At 39.2% G+C, this 20,538-nt stretch overlaps 1 protein-coding gene across 3 annotated transcripts in view; it reads right to left on the bottom strand.

Annotated features, from left to right (window-relative positions):
• The window catches only part of HnRNP-K (Heterogeneous nuclear ribonucleoprotein K), a 301,352-nt gene that overhangs the window by 200,948 nt on the left and 79,866 nt on the right, over positions 1–20,538 (bottom strand). For 2 of the 3 annotated variants that reach the window (XM_033465311.2, XM_076524287.1), the window contains exon 2: positions 12,451–12,507. The gene's annotated coding sequence lies outside the window, so the exon portion shown is untranslated. Of the gene's footprint in view, positions 1–12,450; positions 12,508–14,319; positions 14,582–20,538 lie in introns of those variants that run through there. The other variant, XM_033465312.2, reaches the window with a different exon arrangement.

The following is a 20,538-nucleotide window of genomic DNA, read 5'->3' as shown; positions in this document are numbered from 1 at the left end:
TGTTATACAGCGTGTCCTAAAATTATTGTATTTCCGGGAACTGACGGGTTCATGAGGTCATTTGAAGCAACTTTTTCCTTAGCGAAAATGCGATCCGCGGCTTCGTTTACGACTTATTAACGAAAAACAGTGACCAATGAGAGGCGAGATCAGCTGGCGCTTAGCAGCCGAGCCATTCGGCGGAACTGTACTGCGCGCGCTCGTTGGCTGGACCGCCTCGCGCCAGCGTCGCGCTCGCCCCTCATTGGTCACTGCTTCTTCGTTAATAACTCGTGAACGATGCCTCGGAGAACATTTCTGCAAAGGAAAAAGTTGCTTCAAATGACCTCAGGAACCCCACATTTCCAGAAAATACTATAAAAGCGGGAAAAACCGTGCTGATATTTCATACAAGTAAATTCTAAAAGATCGACGATCTCTGTTTTCGTGTTGAGCTAGTTATTCCGATTGACTTCCGAATCTTCGTATCGACAGCGACTTCGCAACCATAATCTATAATTACTCGTCTATACGTGAGTACACACGAGAGCGCAAATACAGTTCAAGCATTATGCCTATGTGTCTTTCAGAGCCGCTGAAGAGAATTCATCGCGACGATGTGTCCGATAGCGAAGTTCGATTTTCGCCGTAGCCTTTTGGGAATCCGAAGGTCGCGGAGCCGGATGTGTATGTGTATGCGTGTGTATGCGCGCGCGCTAACAACAATTCAATTTCGGTCGAATTATGAATTTAACAAGCCTTTCGCAAGGCAGCGCCGCTGAACAAAGCTCTCGTGACCCGTAATTTCCACCGGCGGGCTAAAAATTAAACAGACCCGGCGCGGCAACTAATTAACAAAATAAGCAGATCCGTAGCGAGTTTCGGAGCGAGCCGCGGCGATACGCGAACGCCGAGACTGTAACTGGATGCGGGGCGAACCAGTTTTCGCCGCGGCTATGAAACAAAGCCTTCCGGTTCTTTTTTTTCCTCTCTCTCTCCCTCTCCCTCTCCCTCTCCCTCTCACTCTCTCTCTCTCTCTCTCTCTCTCTCTCTCTCTCTCTCTCTCTCTCTCTCTCTCTCTCTCTCTGGCCGCGAATCCACGGCTGAATCACGCCGCGTGACTGCCAGTCCTATGCTCGTGCCAACCATGAAATAACAGTGCTCCCGCGCGGATGGAGCCCTTTCCTCCTTTACGAGCGCGCGTGTCTCCGGCGCGGCTTACGCGGCAAGATGCGCTCCGCTTTCAGCGAATTCCGCGAGTAGAGCGCGCGGCCGCGGCGGCGCGCGCGCTTACAAGGAAAATTACGCCGCGTTCGTGGAACCATGAACTCGTTAGTGCGCGTACCAAGTGCGGAAAATAAATGATAACGAGGCGTCTTTACGCGACACACTCGATACGAGCGTAAAACAGAAAAAACTGCGGCTGTAAAAGGCTCGCGCACGCGTCAAACGCGCGCCGCGGACGGACCGCATCGGCGAAATTCAAAAGTCTATATTCGTGGTCTGTCCGGGACGCGAGATATACTTTTCTGCGAAAAATGCTTATTGCGATGGCGATCGTTACGAATAATCGTGTATTAATTGTTTTTATAAGAGAATTACGCGATAACGATGGATCGATCATTTTTACGCGTAAGACTATTAGGCGATAATGATATATCGATCATTTTTGTGCAGGATTAAATTATTAATTTGTATTCTTAATTTGTTTATAACTTATATTGTTTTATATGAATTGGAGAAGGAATTATATATAGAATCTAAGGACAGATCGAGATTCTTCGGAAGAACGTGAATCGTAACAAAATTATGCGATAATGATATATCGATCATTTTTGTGCAGGTTAAAATTATTAATTTGTACTCTTAATTTGTTTATAACGTTTGTTTTATATCTATCGGCGAAGGAATAAGAATCCAAGGAGAGATTCGGATTCTTTGGAAGAACGTGAATTGTTGCTCGAACACATTTCACATTTTATTATATTATTAGTTATCACTTATTTTAAATTTACTCAAATTCTGTACAATGGAAGATGCTAGCCAAGGTATTTGCATTGTTTTTATATTTACTGGAAATAGATTCTTTCTCTATCGATGTCCAACGTTTTACTCGTTATTTGCATAAAAAACTTGAAATTAAAAGATCTCAGAAACGACGAAAGATATCCCGAAGATTTTCACATTTTAGGATGCATTACTTGTTACAGTTTCAGAATTTTATAGTTTTTTACAAGTAACTGCAACACTGAATTTCATAGATTTTTTAATCGTATTTTTAACTATACTTTTTATTTAGGATCTATTTCAGACGTGAATTAATTCGAACTTATTTGACATATCGATTTCAACTGATTTTAGTGAAATCGATGTTTGTACAAACATTTTATAGTGTAGCATAAATAAATAAATAAATAAATAAATTAGTATAATTAATAACCACTATTCTTTAGCCTATGTCGAGTAGGTTTCTTGGATAATCCCAGATGTTCTTGCAACAGTAACGAACAAGATACGGTAATGTCTCTCTAATTGACGCTCAGATTGTACACAGAAAAGTACAATTTGGGAACAGGAGAAGCGATTATTTGAGCTATAATATAGCCTTGCACCTCGTTTTCACAATTGTTGACAATCTGCAACTATATAAATATGCCTCAAGACTTGAAAAATCGGGTCTCCTCTTCCCAAATTGTTCATTTTTGTGAACAATCTGAGCGTCAATTAGGGAGACATTACTGTATTGCTCACATTGTCTGGCAATGTTCTCTTTACGAATCTCAAAGATCCAAATTATATCAACAATTTAGTAGCTTAAAACTGTTCCTACCAACCACCACGTCTGTTTTGTATTCTATTATTCTTAAAAACATGCAACATAAATGTATGAATAACCCATGAATTACTTATTTAAGGTTCATGATTAAGTGTACATACATTCGCTTTTCTGTGCAGCGAATGAATCTCATCCGAGATTTGAAAGCTTATAATAAAAACAAAAACAGTCTAATATACAGTCTGGGTCATATAAACCCGAGACATCATGGAAGGGTTAAGTGCTCATCATTATTTCAGATCTCTACTAGGCGGCTTAACCACGCAGGCGTATACATACATACCGGGTCTTTCGTGGCGAGATTTTCCCCGTGGCAATTTTCGTCACGGTATTTAAAAAGTAGCTGCAATTATGAAGTTTCTAGTTTATGCTGTTTCTAGTTCGGACATGCTGTCGTTCTTGAATCAGTAAAACCATCGTATAAAATTTCAAACGGAATTTTGAATAATGTTGCCAACGTTGCGGTTAAATTTTTATATCGTTTAAAATTAATGTCTTCGATTGTCGCTCAGCTTCGAAACAGAAATGAACAATTTTGGGAAATAGTGGTACGATTATTCAAGCCTCGTGACTCGTTTTTTTATACTTGTTGACAATCGATGATTATAAAAACGAGACGCGAGGCTCGAACAATCGTATCTAAATTACCTAAATTGTTCTTTTTTGTGCACAATCTGAGCGTCAATTAGGGAGACTTTACTGTATTTACTTTATTTAGCTTTATAGTAATTAAACTACGAATATTATGCACTCATGACAAAAATGAGCTGACCAAATGCGAGACGTTAAAATCATTTCAAGAATGCAATTATTCCCATCTTGTCAAAATTATTAGCTTTTATCTGGTGTCACGATTTTCCCAAAAAATGACTGATATACTAAATCTACATAAAAATTCTATTGATATTTTACTCTCGGCTTAATAAATATTAAAGACGTGGAAAGTTGAACTTTCACCACACAATGAAATAGAAATGTATTAACGCTAAAACTATCAAACCAGTCAAAATGACTGATTTCCGATTTTTTCCTTCACAATTCACTGATGCTATAAAAATGTTTCTATAAGAAATTGTTATACGAACTTCTTCATTCAAGCATACATTATAATAAAAATCGTAGGAAGTTCAATTAACCATTTGCACTCGAGCGACGAGTCTGATACGCCACTAAAAATTGTTACACAATTTTTCATTGAATAATTGTAACGGTTCCAGATTTGTTGTATTTAAAAAAACTGTTAAAATTGCAATTATTGTACTCGGCTCATTAAATCATAAAAACGTGGAAAGTTGAACTTTCATCGCACAATGAAATAGAAATGTATTAACACAAAAATTACCAAACCAGTAAAAGTTACTGATTTCCGATTTTTTCCTTCACAATTCACTGATGCTATAAAAATGTTTCTATAAGAAATTGTTATACGAACTTCCACATTCAAGCATATATTATAATAAAAATCGTAGGAAGTTCAATTAACCATTTGCACTCGAGCGACGAGTCTGATACGCCACTAAAAATTGTTACACAATTTTTCATTGAATAATTGTAACGGTACCAGATTTGTTGTATTTAAAAAAACTGTTAAAATTGCAATTATTGTACTCGGCTCATTAAATCATAAAAACGTGGAAAGTTGAACTTTCATCGCACAATGAAATAGAAATGTATTAACACAAAAATTACCAAACCAGTAAAAGTGACTGATTTCCGATTTTTTCCTTCACAATTCACTGATGCTATAAAAATGTTTCTATAAGAAATTGTTATACGAACTTCTTCATTCAAGCATACATTATAATAAAAATCGTAGGAAGTTCAATTAACCATTTGCACTCGAGCGACGAGTCTGATACGCCACTAAAAATTGTTATACCATTCTTCATTGAATAATTGTAACGGTACCAGATTTGTTGTAATTGAAAAACTGTTAAAATTACAATTAAAACGGAAATACTGCAATCAGAAAACATCTTTTGGATTTCGAATTAAAATAGCTCCGACTGCAAAGGGTTAAATCCAATCTTGTCATCGTTATAAATAAATAATAATAATTGTCACGGACGATTTTAATTACACGTGAAAACTCCGGCGATTGATAATCACGAAAAACAGTGTGCCGCGTTTAAAAACAGTGAACAAAACAAATGGTAAAATGCTAGGCGGAAAGCCGTCGTCGTCATTAGGTGCAACTCGGACTCGCGGCTTCAAACTTATTGTTACGAAACCGTTCGAACTTTGCTTACAGCCCCAATTTCTCACCCCCTCCCTTATCGCGGAGAAGTAGAATCGGACCAAGTGGAATTCATCCCATTTCTAGCGTGGAGCGGACTTTTCATTTCGTTAGCGGTGCTCTTCGATGCCAGTTGAAAACTAGTTTCGCCCTGTCCGCGGCGAATCGCATTACCAACTCGACGCGACCACCCTCCTCTCTCCCTCTCGCGCCCCTCTTAGCTGTTCGCAATTATGCGTTGTACAACTTACAAAGTGAATTTTTGCCGACAACATCGGGGACTGCGAGTCATGGCACTTTTAATTCCTCAACGATTGAAAACCCGACGCTCGGTAAATCTACAAACAGGACTCGGAACGAAAACCGTTGAATTTTTCGGTCGGTTCCGATGTAACAGTCATTTTTCGACTTCGAACGCTTCCGTTCGAAGAGCACGGTTTTAAAACCGCTGAAAATCGTGTTCCACGTATTTTTATGCGTAAACAGGAAATTCTTACCGCTTCGGAAATGGAAAAAGTTCCGGTTGGACGGTAACAATGATTCTGCTTTGAAATGTTGAAGTACTTTGAGACAAATTTACGGTTTAATATTGAAATTTCTTTACACAACTTTTATCGATCAAATACAAAATAACTGTAAAAATTGAGCTTTTATAAAATGATTAAAGCAGGGAGGGCGGCCAGGCGAAAATCAATTACGAACAATTTTCCAGATAAAATGTTGAAAATATGAATTTTTATAGCATCTTTTTACGCTGATTCTAATTGTGAGAAAATTATTTTGCCAACTTATTTTTTTGTTCATAAACAAATCTATTTCTTATGAAAAAAAAACGAGTCGAACAAAGCTGACACAATTCTTCTCTACATCATGTACAGAAACTGCAAGTAAAAATTTCAGCGCGAAAACTATGTTATTGCTCGAGTTATATCAATTTTAGTGAGGTTTATTGGCACTGCGTTCCATCAGAGTTGAGCAAAATTTTATTCGAATGATAAGAGATAGGATAAGACTAAAGAATAAAATTATATTAGACGCTATCTCGAATAGATATCCAATCCAATAAAAATTCATCTAGATAAAAATTTATGCGAATAAGCTTTTATTCTAACAAGATTTCATATCGGAATTTGCACAGGAATATATAATAATAATATACAATAATAAACGATCTGAATAAAAATCATGAAATATAAATTTATCGATTTATTTCTTCCATATTCCTTTTTGCAATCAATTTCTCTCAAATTTCGCATATTTTGATAAAACAAATTTTGTTTGTTAACAAGAAAATAAGTTGGCAAAATAATTTCCTCATAATTCGAATCAGCGTAAAAAATGCTATTAAAACGGATATTTTCAAAATTTCATCCGATTTCCCCGTGCCAGCTCTACATTAATATAAAAGTCAATTTACAACAGAAAAAGAAATAATTCAGATGTTAAAAATTTACTAAATTGCTAATATTTTATATTATTATTATTTTATATATTTTATATATAACATATTATTTACGAGCGAGTATATAAAAATCATCGATCGCCGTTCAACCTTTCATTTCGCGCGACGTGATTCGGTTTGTCTCTGTTCTCGAAGACGATCGGAGTCGATTTTTTGGGATTATTCCCGCGAGGTGTATCACCCGATACTCGCGACACAGATCCGGCGGATCGAAGAACCTCGTTAACGACAAACACACGCGTCGAGTGGGTCGCTGAATATTCTGAATTCGCGGGATCGGAACATTGTTAACTGTCCGTTGTTTTCCTTTCTTATGCAAATTGACTGTCGTTACCGAGACCACCGTCGACGTGGAAACCCGGCGAATAATGGCGCCAGACCGTTCCCGTGCCAAAGGAAATCGAAACGAAATGAGAGGCGCGGATTCGCGGGTGCAACTCATTCTGCAGAAACGCGATTATTCTGGAAGAGACTTTCGGCGGTAGCGTCAGCAGATCGAGTGGCTCTGAGTGAATTTCAAGAAGTGTGTCAGAGAGACACGATTTTTCATGATTCCAGAAATCGTTTCAACGTACCAACACTTGGCTTGCATCGCGATTATAGTAAACAGCAGAAATTATTGACAAGAAGGGAAAAATGGAAATTTAACCCTTCGTCTTTTTTTCTTTTATTTAATTATTTTTAATTTCACTATAAATGTGAAATAATTTTTCTGGCTTAAGTATTTCCATTTTATACGACAAAGTGCAGTTTATGCGTACGAAATCGAGTCTCCCGATTCACAGGACAGTTATACTAAATAATTATATAATACTATACTAAATCTAAACTTCGATAATATAAAAATGATCTTAGAACGTGATATAACAATTTTCATTTCAGAGTCGTCACTCGAGTGCAAAGGCTTAACACTGAATATGCTGACAATGTGTGCTAAAAGTGGCATCTTATGAAAGTTGTATGATTGCATTTACTTGCACTTTTAGTGATTTTTATTATAACGTATGCTTGAATTAAAGAATTCAGTCGATCATTTTTCCATAAAGGCATCTTTGTTATTTCAATAATCCTGAAATAACAAATGGAAAGCCGGTAATTCGACCGCTGATGATAGGTTTAGAGCCTTGATGCTAATAATAAGCAATTTATCTGCGAGATAGCCAGCTATTTATTTATTTTTTTGCTTGAGAAACGACATTTTTAGTCGAATAAAAGAACCAATCTTTCGCATCAATTGAGGATACATGTAATAATAATTTCATACAATAACTTCATATTATTATGTTATAATATTTCATATTATCATATTATAATATTTCGTATTATCATATTATAATATTTCATATTATCATGTTATAATATTTCATATTATCATGTTATAATATTTCATATTATCATGTTATAATATTTCATATTATCATATTATAATATTTCGTATTATCATGTTATAATATTTCATATTATCATGTTATAATATTTCATATTATCATGTTACAATATTTCGTATATTATCATATTATAATATTTCGTATATTATCATATTATAATATTTCATATTGTCATGTTATAATATTTCATATTATCATGTTATAATATTTCATATTATCATGTTATAATATTTCATATTATCATGTTATAATATTTCGTATTATCATGTTACAATATTTCGTACTATCATATTATCATATTATTATTATAATTATTATTTCATATAATAATTTCATATATCAATAATTTCATGACTTTCTAAGAGCGTCGTAATAGTAATCGAAACGTACAAACATCTATTATCATTCATTAATCAGATTAAATCGAATTACACATTAAGCATTTTATCGCGTAATTTACAGCGAGGAGATCGCAAACGATAAAGAAATACCAAATCGCTGCTGTGAACTAAATCAAAGAGGCAAAGAGTTAATAATCGTCCTCAGCCTAACGATGATTAGTAAAATGAAGGAAACGAAGCAACAGTGAACGAGATCTTTTACTCATTATTAAGTAACGAGCATTGTTACCGAGGCTAATTGTTACTCGACGAACGAACTAATGAATGATCATCTAATCTCTTTATTACAGCTGCCAGAGTAGTATAGCACTTCTGCTCGCGATTTACAGACTCGATCGTACAAACTCGCGACGAATCTATGAATATGGAGAACGAGAAATGAGCGTAAAATACACCACAGGCCCGGGCCCCCAGAGGAAGCAAGGAGTGCGCAGCCGGGGAAGGAAGACCGTTGAAAAGATGCAAAAGTTGCAAATGAACTTTCTAACCGTTCCATTCATCCGCCGTTACCGTGAGAAACACGTTATTGCGCGTAGACAGAAGAAGGATCGGCACCGAGAGGAGACTCTCATTTTTCTGTTCATTCGAATGCAGGCTGCGGGGCCCGCGGTTAACGGACTCGTTATCTTTACGTGATCGGCAGAGGAGAGTTTCGAAACGCGGCGCTCGCGTGGAAACCGACAACGGAGAAAAACGCCTAATCCTCGGGGCGCCCGAACTTTGGCGGGGAAGGGAGGGGGGCAACTTTTACGGTGCACAGAAAGTAAGGCGGCTCAATGTTAATTTTTCTCAGGGTCTGTTGCAGCTATCGAGATGAAATTTTGGTGCATTTAGGTCATCTTTTTAGGTGTATTTTGGTAAAACGGAAGTTCGCGGTACCGATTATAAAATATAAACGTAATGCGACCCTATCGATGCGTGGACCTTTTTGCATTCTTAATGTTGAAGATTAACCATAACGATCGCTGGTTTTATATGAAAGGGGCGATAATTCTTATTGTGTAATTATTGAAATTATGAGGATGCATCCACTGGAAACATTTAATAAATTGACGACATATATTAATCCCGACGTATATTAATATCAAAATTGGAAAAGCCTAAATAAATTCGATACAGTAGTTTGCATAAGGCAACGCAGACGAGTCACTTTGAACGATGACGATTCGATTAAATTTCGAGAAAGTCTTTGTTCATATATAATATATAATATTATAAATATATATAATTATATAATATTATAAATATTTATAAATATATATAATAATTACATAAATATATATAATATTTCAACTAAGTCCTACTAACTTCTCCAAAACTAAATTTTAGACTAAATGACTTCAACTTTTTTAAATGATAAAGGGACTAGTCTACTAGACGTTGGCCAAAATTTTCCTTTTTCTAAATTTTGCTATTACTTGGAATGAAAAGAAAAAAGAAAAAACCCTCGTTTTCTAACTCTTTTATCTGAGCATATAACGAAAATTTAAAAAATGCCGGTAGATATCGGCAACTTCTACGCGTGCTAAAAATTTGAAGTTGGAGGACTTTAAAGACTACAGATTTCTTACAATTTCTGGTCAAAATCGCGATAATTCTGCGACTTTTGCGTTCTTTGATTTGTTGTAACTCGTAACAACGTGAACCGATTTCCATAAAATTTTTTAAATAAGATCTACGACATTTTTAAAATTTTCGTTATGGATAGAAAAAGTTAAAAAACGAGACATATTTACTTTTTTGTCATTCCAAGTAATAGCAAAACTTAAAAAAAAAAGCATTTCAGTCATCGTCTAGTAGACCAATCCCTCTGTCATCTAAAAAATAATTCAAGTCATTTCGCTCAGTCTTAAAATAGTTATCGCGTTTTAAAAGGTGCGCATACACTTTTGTGGGCCACTGTACATGTATTTGCAGATACTGGTTCTCTCAACTGCGTCACACACGCTTTAGTCTCGAAATAGTAATTAATACAACAAGTACAGTACAGTGCAAAGATTATATTACATTTAGGTCATATTTATTTAAGAACTTTATTTAAAAATTTAAGAACGTCGATATATTGTTCTAAACTCATTAAGATTGTCGAAATAAAAAAACGAACTCCGAACTGATCACGGCTTCTTGCAATTAGTCCAGTCAATTTTGATTTTACCCAAAGATCCGCATAATTCATAAGACGCGAATAGAAAAGAATAGAAAACTGCAGTTTCATCGCTCGCTCATTTTTCTTTCGAATACTAGACCGCGATGCGTTACGAAAAAGCGATACTACTGCGAACACCCGGCATACTTTAATTGAAAATAATAGTCGGCGCATCTTAATGCGCGCGTAAAATGCAGTTCTCGGTGAAAAGAGGGGAAGAAGCCGAGACAACGGAAAAGTTGAAAATCCCCGATCAAACAATGGAGATGGTAATCGTTCGTTATCGAGGGATCGCGGTAAATGGAGAACAGTGCGAAACCCGTGTGTAATTAACAATTAAACGGATAACTCTCCGGTATTCGTTGCGACCGGCATTCATTTGCAATCCGCGAAGGACTCGGGAGACAGTCTCGCGCGCGCCTCCTTTTCAAAGAGAGAGGCTTAATTAGCGGCCGCGGAGATATACCGTCCAAGTACTCCTCTCGTTTCCTTTTCAAATGAGCCGACATTCTTCGAGACGTTTCCGAATAAAATACAATCGTCCCATTGTCTAGTCCCACGGCTCGACTTAGAGAACTCGATTAAAGGTGTTTTCGCTATCGACGCTACGGGAAGGTCGCAACCAATCGATGAACAGAGCGTCCGTAAAACACTTTTTATCGTATCGAAATGTTCGCGTGTAACTCGTTAACCCTTTGCACTCGAAGCCATTTTAATTGAAGAAACTAGAATAATTTTTCTGACTCATAGTATTTTCATTGTATACGACAAAGTGCAGTTTACGCATATGAAATCGAGTCCTGTGACTCGTGCAACGGTTACACTATTAACAATTTTTTAAATTTAAGCTTCGACGATATTAAAATTATTTTGGAACGTGATGCAAGATTTTTAGCGGTGTCTCGGGGCTACCGCACGAGTGCAAAGGGTTAATTAAAGATCGGTTCATTAATTTCACCGTGCATTCTGTTTGCTAACAGTTTGCGAACAATCGTAAATTTTGCCTTAATCGTGTTAGTTGCGCGCGAAGTCACATTTCTTTCGAGAAATAACGCGCGTTCTTCGATCAAGCGAGACACAAACCCGAGTTAACGTTTATGAGCGAACTGTGGATTTTTATGGGCCTTGCGACATGTGCAGATTTTCAAAATGAAAAATACATATAAATTAACAAGGTCTGATAGCATTTCTACTATTATTTTCACTGGCTCATACAATTTTCCGAGTTATTCCAAATAAATTTTCAGAGAATATTTCGAGGATCTATCTTAATCTTAATATTTGTATCTTCGTTAAATTCTAATATAGTTACTTTAAAAAATGTTTACTTCAGCGCACGAAAGGCGAGCCTTCTTGACAAAAATATAACCGACTACGCTTAGAGTCATTAATCGTTTTATTTATCAATTTTGTCAACGTATTGTTTAAGGTACTTCGTCTAGAAACGTCAGCATTTTTACAGAAACAATGAAACATTTGCGAATATAAACTAATCGTCGGAAATTATTATATCACTAAAATTATTATATCACGTTCTAAGATCATTTTTATATCATCAAAGTTTAGATTGAGGAAATCATTAAAAGCGAAGCCGTTGTATGAATCACAAAACCCAATTGCATATGCACAAAATGCACTTTGTCATATAAAATGAAACCCCACTATAAGTCAAAAAGATTGTTCTAGATTTACAGTTAAAATAGCTTCGAGTGCAAAGGGTTAATACACTCAGCTTGCTCTCAGCATAGCTACCTAATTCTAATTTATGTAAAACAGCGATCGATGCTGCGAATTTGCAAAAGTAAGCAAAGAAATTGCAAAAAGAAATTGCTACTTCCGAGCAACTATCCCATCGAGACGCGATCATGCCGCAATCTTTCCAAGCCTAAATACTCCATACTTTTTAACGCACTTATCAGTTTCCACGGGGACCGCATCCGTCAATATTCAACACCATCGACAACGATAAAAAGAACGAACAAAAAAATGCACAGAGACTCACCTTCGGAGCGATCGGCTATGCTCGCGCTCGCGACGACCTCCTGTAGATCAGCGTTTCCTGAAGCAAACAGAAACAGGGAACATTATACACCGTGTAATACGCCAGAAATCTGGATTCGTATAGAAGGGATCGGGTACTGGAACGTCTTAGAAACCCCCGCGATACCGAATCCAACGTAAGAAGCAGCTATAAGGTGACCAAGTTACGTCGCGTCGTCGCGAGAAATCGATCTCGGCCGTCCGTCTCTCGCAACCTTCCCCGCTCGCGTTCCCCGGAGCGATTCGATAATAAGGAAACGAAACGCGGAAACAAAGGGAGACGCGTCTGATGTACCGGCGGCCCTCGCGGGGGCAAACGACGCTCGTTTTTCGTCGGGTCGGCGCGAGAGAAGCTTCTTGGCGCCAAAACAGCGCCAGCGGCCGGGCGGCACCTACGCGTACGCGTCGCTCGATAATGAAATAACTTAATTTTCGCATCGGCAAACACATAGATCAGCCGGCTTGGCTGTAAAATATGTGACACAGACCGATGGGAAGCGTGTTAAAACCTCCGAGAACCGTGTAATCCACTTTGCCGGTCTGATCTGGGCGCACTCGTTCCCCCGGACACCCATCGCGCGTGTGCGCCCCGTCGAAACGACGATGAATAGTTAATCGCAGCCGGCTTCCGGCGAACTCCCGATTTACATAATACTACAGAGAGCGTACTTTTTTCGGCGGAGAGCACTAACTGCCTAAAAAAAGACAAAAGAGAAAAAAAAGAACGCCGCGCGGAGGCGAGACGATCCCGGAGGGAGGAGGGCACCCACGGCGCGGCCCGAATTCGGCGATTAGAATCCTCGCGTGTGCGTTCCATCGAACGCGAAAAGCGACGGGGCTATCTCCTGCGGCGGCCATTACACGTTTTCGAACGGATATCAGATGCGTCGGCGAACGAATGCGAACACGGCAGAGAAATTCGCGGAACGAAACACCGTGCTTGATAAATAACGGCGGGAACGCGGGACGAAAGCTGATCGATCGAGTTCCTATTCGATCGGACGCCGATAAAGACTGACCTCGCGTGTGCAGTATATTGCGGGCAGAAAGAAAAAGCGTTCCCATCGAAAGAGGACAGAACGACGCGAACGATACGCGACGGCTTCGACCGATTCCGAGATTAAGGACAATCGGCGGGGCGCGCGCCTTCGGGCGAACGGAATCGCCTTCGTGGCATCGGCGATCGAATCGATGGCGCGTTCACGCACATTTTAGCGGCGGATGAACGAGCACGAGAGTTTTAGAATCCGAGGGCTATCAGGTCGAATAAACGAGAAGACGAAAAGCCGTCGGGGAACGAGCCAGCGAAGCACAGGAGCTAAGTTAGACCCCGGCAAGGTTGAATCGTAAGTAGACAAACTCCGATTTCCTTCGTCGTCCGGGGACAAAAGGGGTCCCCGCGGCATTCCGGGCCGGGAGGAGAAAAGCCGAGCGACCGTAGCGATATTCCCGTACATCCAGTCCGCGGGCCACGAAATTAGGCGAGCCGAGGAATTCGTCAGACGAACGGAGAACAATCCGGGCTAGACTCGGCGCGGAAACGCGGGCACAGCGGGGGAACAATGGGCCCGCGAGAGCGACAAAGAAAGCATAGACAAAGCCTGTGGGAAGAGGCTGGTCGAGAGAGCGAGAGAGACGGGGGGATTTAGTTCCGGTCGAAAGGAACGACTAACGGCCCGAAGGGGCCACGGCGGGTCACAAAGTGGATAGAAAAAGCGCAAGACAGAGAGAAAGACTTTGGTGCAGATCTACGGAAACACGCGTCGACGAGGGGGCAAAAAACACGTAGTGGCTGTGCGTTGTACAAGGGTTGCGTGAAAGAGAGGCTTACACAGGGCACCCGGGTACAGACGGACAGACAGAGAATCCAAATCCAAAGTGGCGAAGGAGAAGAGGAGTACACATCGGCGACCAAGTTCGTTCCACTTCGGCCGCGGCCAGAAACCAGGAGATGACGATGGCGCCGTCGACGACGACGACGACGACGACGACGGCGGCGACGACGACGACGTCGATGCCGTCGATGCCGTTGTCCACTCGAAGAGTCTCGACGTCCGTTTGTGGGTCTCGGCGGCCTCGAACTGGCCTCTTATCCCCGGTATCGCCCAATCAAAAAACCGGCAGAACACCGTACGCCGATTGGTCGGGGTACGGCCACCGTGAACACTGCAATTGGTCAATCGGCCCGAGTCACCCATGGTTACCGTTTGCATCAACAACGTCTACGGTCGATATCACCACCTTGGCTACCTTTGCCGCGCGCGTTACATTTCGCCTCTCCCTCGCGGAACCCCCCTGCTAGCCCCCTCCGTACGCCACGCGATTAGCGGCTATAACCTCCAGCCGGAATTCTCGAGGGCAACCGCTTCTTCCTTTCCACCGACGATGACCCCCCTCCTCTACCGACCCTTCGAACCGCCGGCAGCGCGCACCCCTCGGCGATCGAGGGGCACCCTGCGTTCTCCTACCGTGCACCCCGAGGAGCCTTCTTCTTCTTCTTCTTCTTCGGGTATTTTGGATTGGAGAACCCTCCCTCTTAGTTCACTTTCTCGTCGGGTTGTGCAAATGGATGCTCGAGACGCGATATCTACTGTGGGATCCAACGGCTGGTCCAGGGGTTTGAATGCCATTAACCCTTTAGCTGCCAAGTATCAGCATGTCCTCTTTGAACGATTTTCTTTTTAACCATGCGTTGCACGGTGGGGTCGGATGACAATGTTTTGTCAGAATCGAAGAAGAGAGAATTTTCCATCAAGAATTTTTGATGGAAATGAGTTAAAGGGATTCCATATTTTGTTATGTTGAAGTTGAAACGTTGCGAAATAAGGAACAAACAGCGATCTACGTTTGAAAGTTGATGTTGAACTTCGAATAGTCCAACAAAATTGTGGTTTATCCGATACCGTGTACAGTTGGACTATTTTTTTATTGTGAAATAAGGAACAAACAGCGATCTAAATTTGAAAACTGATGTTGAACTTCGAATAGTCCAACAAAATTGTGGTTTATACGACATCGTGTACAGTTGGACTATTTTTTTAACGATATTTTGTGCATTATTTCCCGTAGATTTCGACGAGCTGATTTCAAATTCGGCTGCTTCATTTATCTACCGCTTCGGGATTGTGAAAAAGAATCGGCGGATTAGCAAATCATTTCGAAGAAATCACGATTCTTAGTCAGTCTTTCCATTTAAATCGATTTTTTATAATTAATTTAGATTAACTTTAAGTTCGATGCTCTGGTAAAGGGGGTTCACAATAGTGGACTATTGTTTGTAATTACAGCACTGTAATATTAGCTGTAACGAGCTCAATTAAAGTCGAATTATAGATAACATTTCGCACTTGAACTAAATAACTGTACCATTATCTGAACATCGACGATGAATGAACTGAAATGAACGAATAACCGAACGTGGCTGTACTGTAATGCGAAATTCGTGGAAATTTTTGGCGATCGCGTGAACTCGAGACCGAAAAAACCTTTACGAACCTTTTACCGATGACACTGTTTCGCAGATTTTAAAAAAAGATGCATCAAGAAAAACTCGCGATCAATCAACCCTTTGCACTCGAGATTATTTTAACCCTTTGCACCCGAAGCTATTTTAACTCTGAATATAAAATCCATTTTTCTAACCTATAGTATTTCTATTTTATGCGACAAAATGCAGTTCTCGCACAACAGTTGCACTCTCAACAATCTTGTAAATCTAAACTTCGTTAATGTCAAAATTATCTTGAAGCGTGATATAACAAATTTCAGCGGTACCTCAGAGTCACCACTCGGGTGCAAAGGGTTAAATACATATATTTATGCCGTCGTAGTATCGTAGCTGGAACCGAGACGAATTCAATGACCATTATTATACCACGTCCTTGGACATTGCGACAACGCTAAAACAATGTTGAATACGACAAACGATTTCGCCAGGTCACGGTGCAATGAAAAAAATCTCCTACGAACGTGTAAAACCCGACGGTTTACTCGCGCGCCGACCTAGCACCCGTTCGCCGATTTTCCGCGAAGGGTGGCCCCGCGCCAGTAATTCCATTTGGTATCAAATTGTTTCAATTTGATACACGTGAAATTGGTATGTGCGCGCTTATAAAAGACTTCTATCATTTGACAATTTAATCGCATACAAATTTAATAACGTGAAAATTCGTTTGAAAATGGTGTAGCAATTTTTAGCGTCGCCTCAGAGTCGCCGCTCGAGTGCAAAGGGTTAAGGTAGCGGTACGAGGGAATTCAGAGTTCGCGCGTTTTCTTCAAGCAGATGGCTCGAAATGTGAAACCATTTTCCTAAATTCCGGAAATCGACGAAGTTATAACGATATATATATGTACGATATGACACAAACTTAAATCGCGTTTCTCGCGGAACACCGTTTTGTGTACTCGCGCTGTCGCATCATCCCAAACTCCACTCAACTTCGAACTTCCTATATGCTTTCGGTACACCTGACTCCGGATGGTAATACGCTAAGTGGAAACAATTTTTCTACCAAGCTCGCGATCCGCGAAAGATTCATTTCTTATTAAATTAAGTTCCAATCTTTCTCAGCCAAGTAGAACTGTTGTCATTCGCGCGCACACTTTTCTCTCGATTTATGTCCTTAATCGCTTCAGAAAAATTCAATCTTCTAATTCCGTATTAACACCCGAACCGGGCGGAGCCATAAGTCCGTTTCGACTCAGACTATAAATATTGTTACGTCTCCGAACATTATAACTCAAACTGGTAACCCAGACTCTGAGAATTCATCGAAGTTTCCACGTGTTTCATATTAACCCTTTGCACTCGAGCGGGGCGAGTCTGAGGCGCCATTAAAAATTGTTATACCACTTTTCATTGAATAATCGTAACGGTATCGGATTTGTTGTATTTAAAAAACTGTTAAAATTGCGATTATTGTACTCGGCTTATTAAATAATAAAAACGTGGAAAGTTGAACATTCACCACACAATGAGATAGAAATGTATTAACACTAAAATTACCAAACCAATAAAAATGATTTCCGATTTTTTCCTTCACAATTCACTGACGCTGTAAAAATTTTTCAGTCAGAAATTTTTATACGAATTTCTTCATTCAAGCATACATTGTAATAAAAATCGTAGGAAGTTTAATTAACCCTTTGCACTCGAGCGGCGAGTCTGAGGCGCAACTAAAAATTGTTATATCATTTTTCATTGAATAATCGTAACAGTATCGGATTTGTTGTATTTAAAAAACTGTTAAAATTGCAATTATTGTACTTGCCAATAGGCAGAATTTCAGATCCATAAACTGCACCGGATCGTGTAAAATAAAAATACTGCAGATCAGAAAGCATCTTTTGGATTTCGAATTAAAACAGCTCCGACTGCAAAGTTTATATTAATACAACAAATTTAATATTTTTCCTTTATGTGATAATTGTTAAAGCAATCGTACAAATAATTATTGACCCTTTGCGCTCGCGTGGTGAATCTGAGGCACCGTTAAGATTTGTCATATCGCACTCTAAGATAATTTTTATATTAACAAAGTTCAGATTTTAAAAATTGTTAAGAGCGTAATTGCTGTGCGAGTCACAAGAGTCAATTTCACATACATAAAATGCGCTTTGTCATGTAAAATAAAAATACCATAAGTCAGAAAAATTATTTCAGATTTACAATTAAAATAGCTTCGATTGCAAAGGGTTAAAACCCTAAAAACTGTTTATATCACATTCGAAAACAATTCTTGCATCAAAAGGAAATTAAGATTTGAAAATTCGTTAAAAATATAAACTGTTGTATAAGTCACAAGACTAAATTTCGCACGCATAAAATGCGCTCTGTCGTATAAAACAGAGACGCCAGCATAAGTCAGAAAAATCATGTTAGAGATTCACAGTTTTAAAATGGCTTCGAGTGCAAAGGGTTACGGTCCATAAAGAACTTAAACGTCTCTAGAGGAAATAGATTGCTAAATAATTAATTGCTAAACACAATGATAAACGGTTCAGAGCATTCTTAATCACGTTTCTGATCGAGAAATGTCCACCGTGAGAGCGTTCGATAAAAAAATCTCTTAGCTACGCTAAGCTAGGCTAGCCAACAGAAACACCCGCGGCCGTTCGTATTTATCCGACTCATTTATACGATAAACTGAACGATTCCGGTAATACGGATACAGCGATATAGCGTCTCCGACGATCCTAATAGCAGGAGGTTAGGAGGATCAGCATCAAATGTAATAGCAGCGCGATGGAATCTCCGAAGAGGACGTTGCAAATGCAAATAAAACGGAGGAACGCGGTCGCGCGGAGAGAAAGAAGCAGATAGAGAGATAGAGAGAGAGAAACAGAGAGAGAGAGAGAGAGAGAGAGAGAGAGAGAGAGAGAGAGAGAAAGAGAAAATGGTCTTGAAGATCGATGAACATTGGACAGGCGCATTGATATTCACTTGTGATCGCGTGATAAATTATCTGCTGCCGGTGGTCGGCTGAATCCATGACCATGAACCAACACCGACGATCTATACCCAAGCCCCGGCTATTCTAGTCTCCTCCGAGCCGATCTTATGGTATCGAGTTTTCGCCATTCGACGGGCTGAAGTTACCGAAAGTCCCCGGGGACCATTTGTCAGGGAGCGCGCGAGCGCGTTTATTCCGCGTCGCATCCAAATCCGCTGCGAAACTAACGACGAGGCATGTTACCTCGCGGCCCTCCCCGCATTATCCGCGATCGTTCTCCCGTAAGCTCGAAATACGATTGCACCGCCGCTTCATCGATCGAGATCGCCGACGCGTCGAGATTTCGTATTTCATCGAATCTTCGGATAAACGCGTCGACCGCGGATTTTTATGCCGAAGAAAAATCTGGATCTTTATATAAATGGATTCGCTGTTTCGTAGTTTATGCGCCTAATTTTGTCGCAAACGCGCGGGAAACCCGTGATCTAAAGATAATAATAATAATCATAATAATAAGGTTGATTGTTTCAGAAATAAGCTTAAGTAACCTTTTGTTATGCGATACCGAAATGCAATAATCATCGAATAGAGCGCGAACAGAAGAATGGAAAAGGAGAAATGTTCTAACAAATGATGCGTTCATTAAAATCCTTTCAATTTAAAATTTTGTTATACGACACCAAAATACAATAACGATCGAATAGAGCGCGAACAGAAGAATGGAAAAAGAGAAATGTTGTAACAAATGATGCGTTCGTTGAAATCCTATCAATTTAAAATTTTGTTATACGATACCAAAATACAATAACGATCGAATAGAGCGCGAACAGAAGAATGGGAAAGGAGAAATGTTGTAACAAATGATGCGTTCATTGAAATCCTTTCAATTTAAAATGTTGTTATACGATACCAAAATACAATAACGATCGAATAGAGCGCAAACAGAATAATAGAAAAGGAGAAATGTTCTAACAAATGATGCGTTCATTGAAATCCTTTCAATTTAAAATGTTGTTATACGATACCAAAATACAATAACGATCGAATGGAGCGCAAACAGAATAATAGAAAAGGAGAAATGTTCTAACAAATGATGCGTTCATTGAAATCCTTTCAATTTAAAATGTTGTTATACGATACCAAAATACAATAACGATCGAATAGAGCGCGAACAGAAGAATGGGAAAGGAGAAATGTTCTAACAAATGATGCGTTCATTGAAATCCTTTCAATTTAAAATTTTGTTATACGATACCAAAATACAATAACGATCGAATAGAGCGCGAACAGAAGAATGGAAAAGGAGAAATGTTCTAACAAACGATGCGTTCATTGAAATCCTTTCAATTTAAAATGTTGTTATACGATACCAAAATACAATAACGATCGAATAGAGCGCAAATAGAAGAATGGAAAAAGAAGAAATGTTATTATTATAATATTGATGTGTTCATTCAAATCCTTTCAATTTAAAAGCCAAGAAAATAGGTGTAATATCGTGTACACAGAAAATGAAAGTACGCATTTTCTACAAATTTCTATCAATTTCACAGATTCAGTGACGCGAAAACGCATTTCAAATTATAATATACTATCTA

This window comes from Megalopta genalis, chromosome 8 (assembly GCF_051020955.1).
Source record: "Megalopta genalis isolate 19385.01 chromosome 8, iyMegGena1_principal, whole genome shotgun sequence".
Classification (NCBI taxonomy): domain Eukaryota; kingdom Metazoa; phylum Arthropoda; class Insecta; order Hymenoptera; family Halictidae; genus Megalopta; species Megalopta genalis.
The sequence above is the reverse complement of the archived record's forward strand: the minus strand, read 5'-3'. Positions and strand labels throughout refer to the sequence as shown.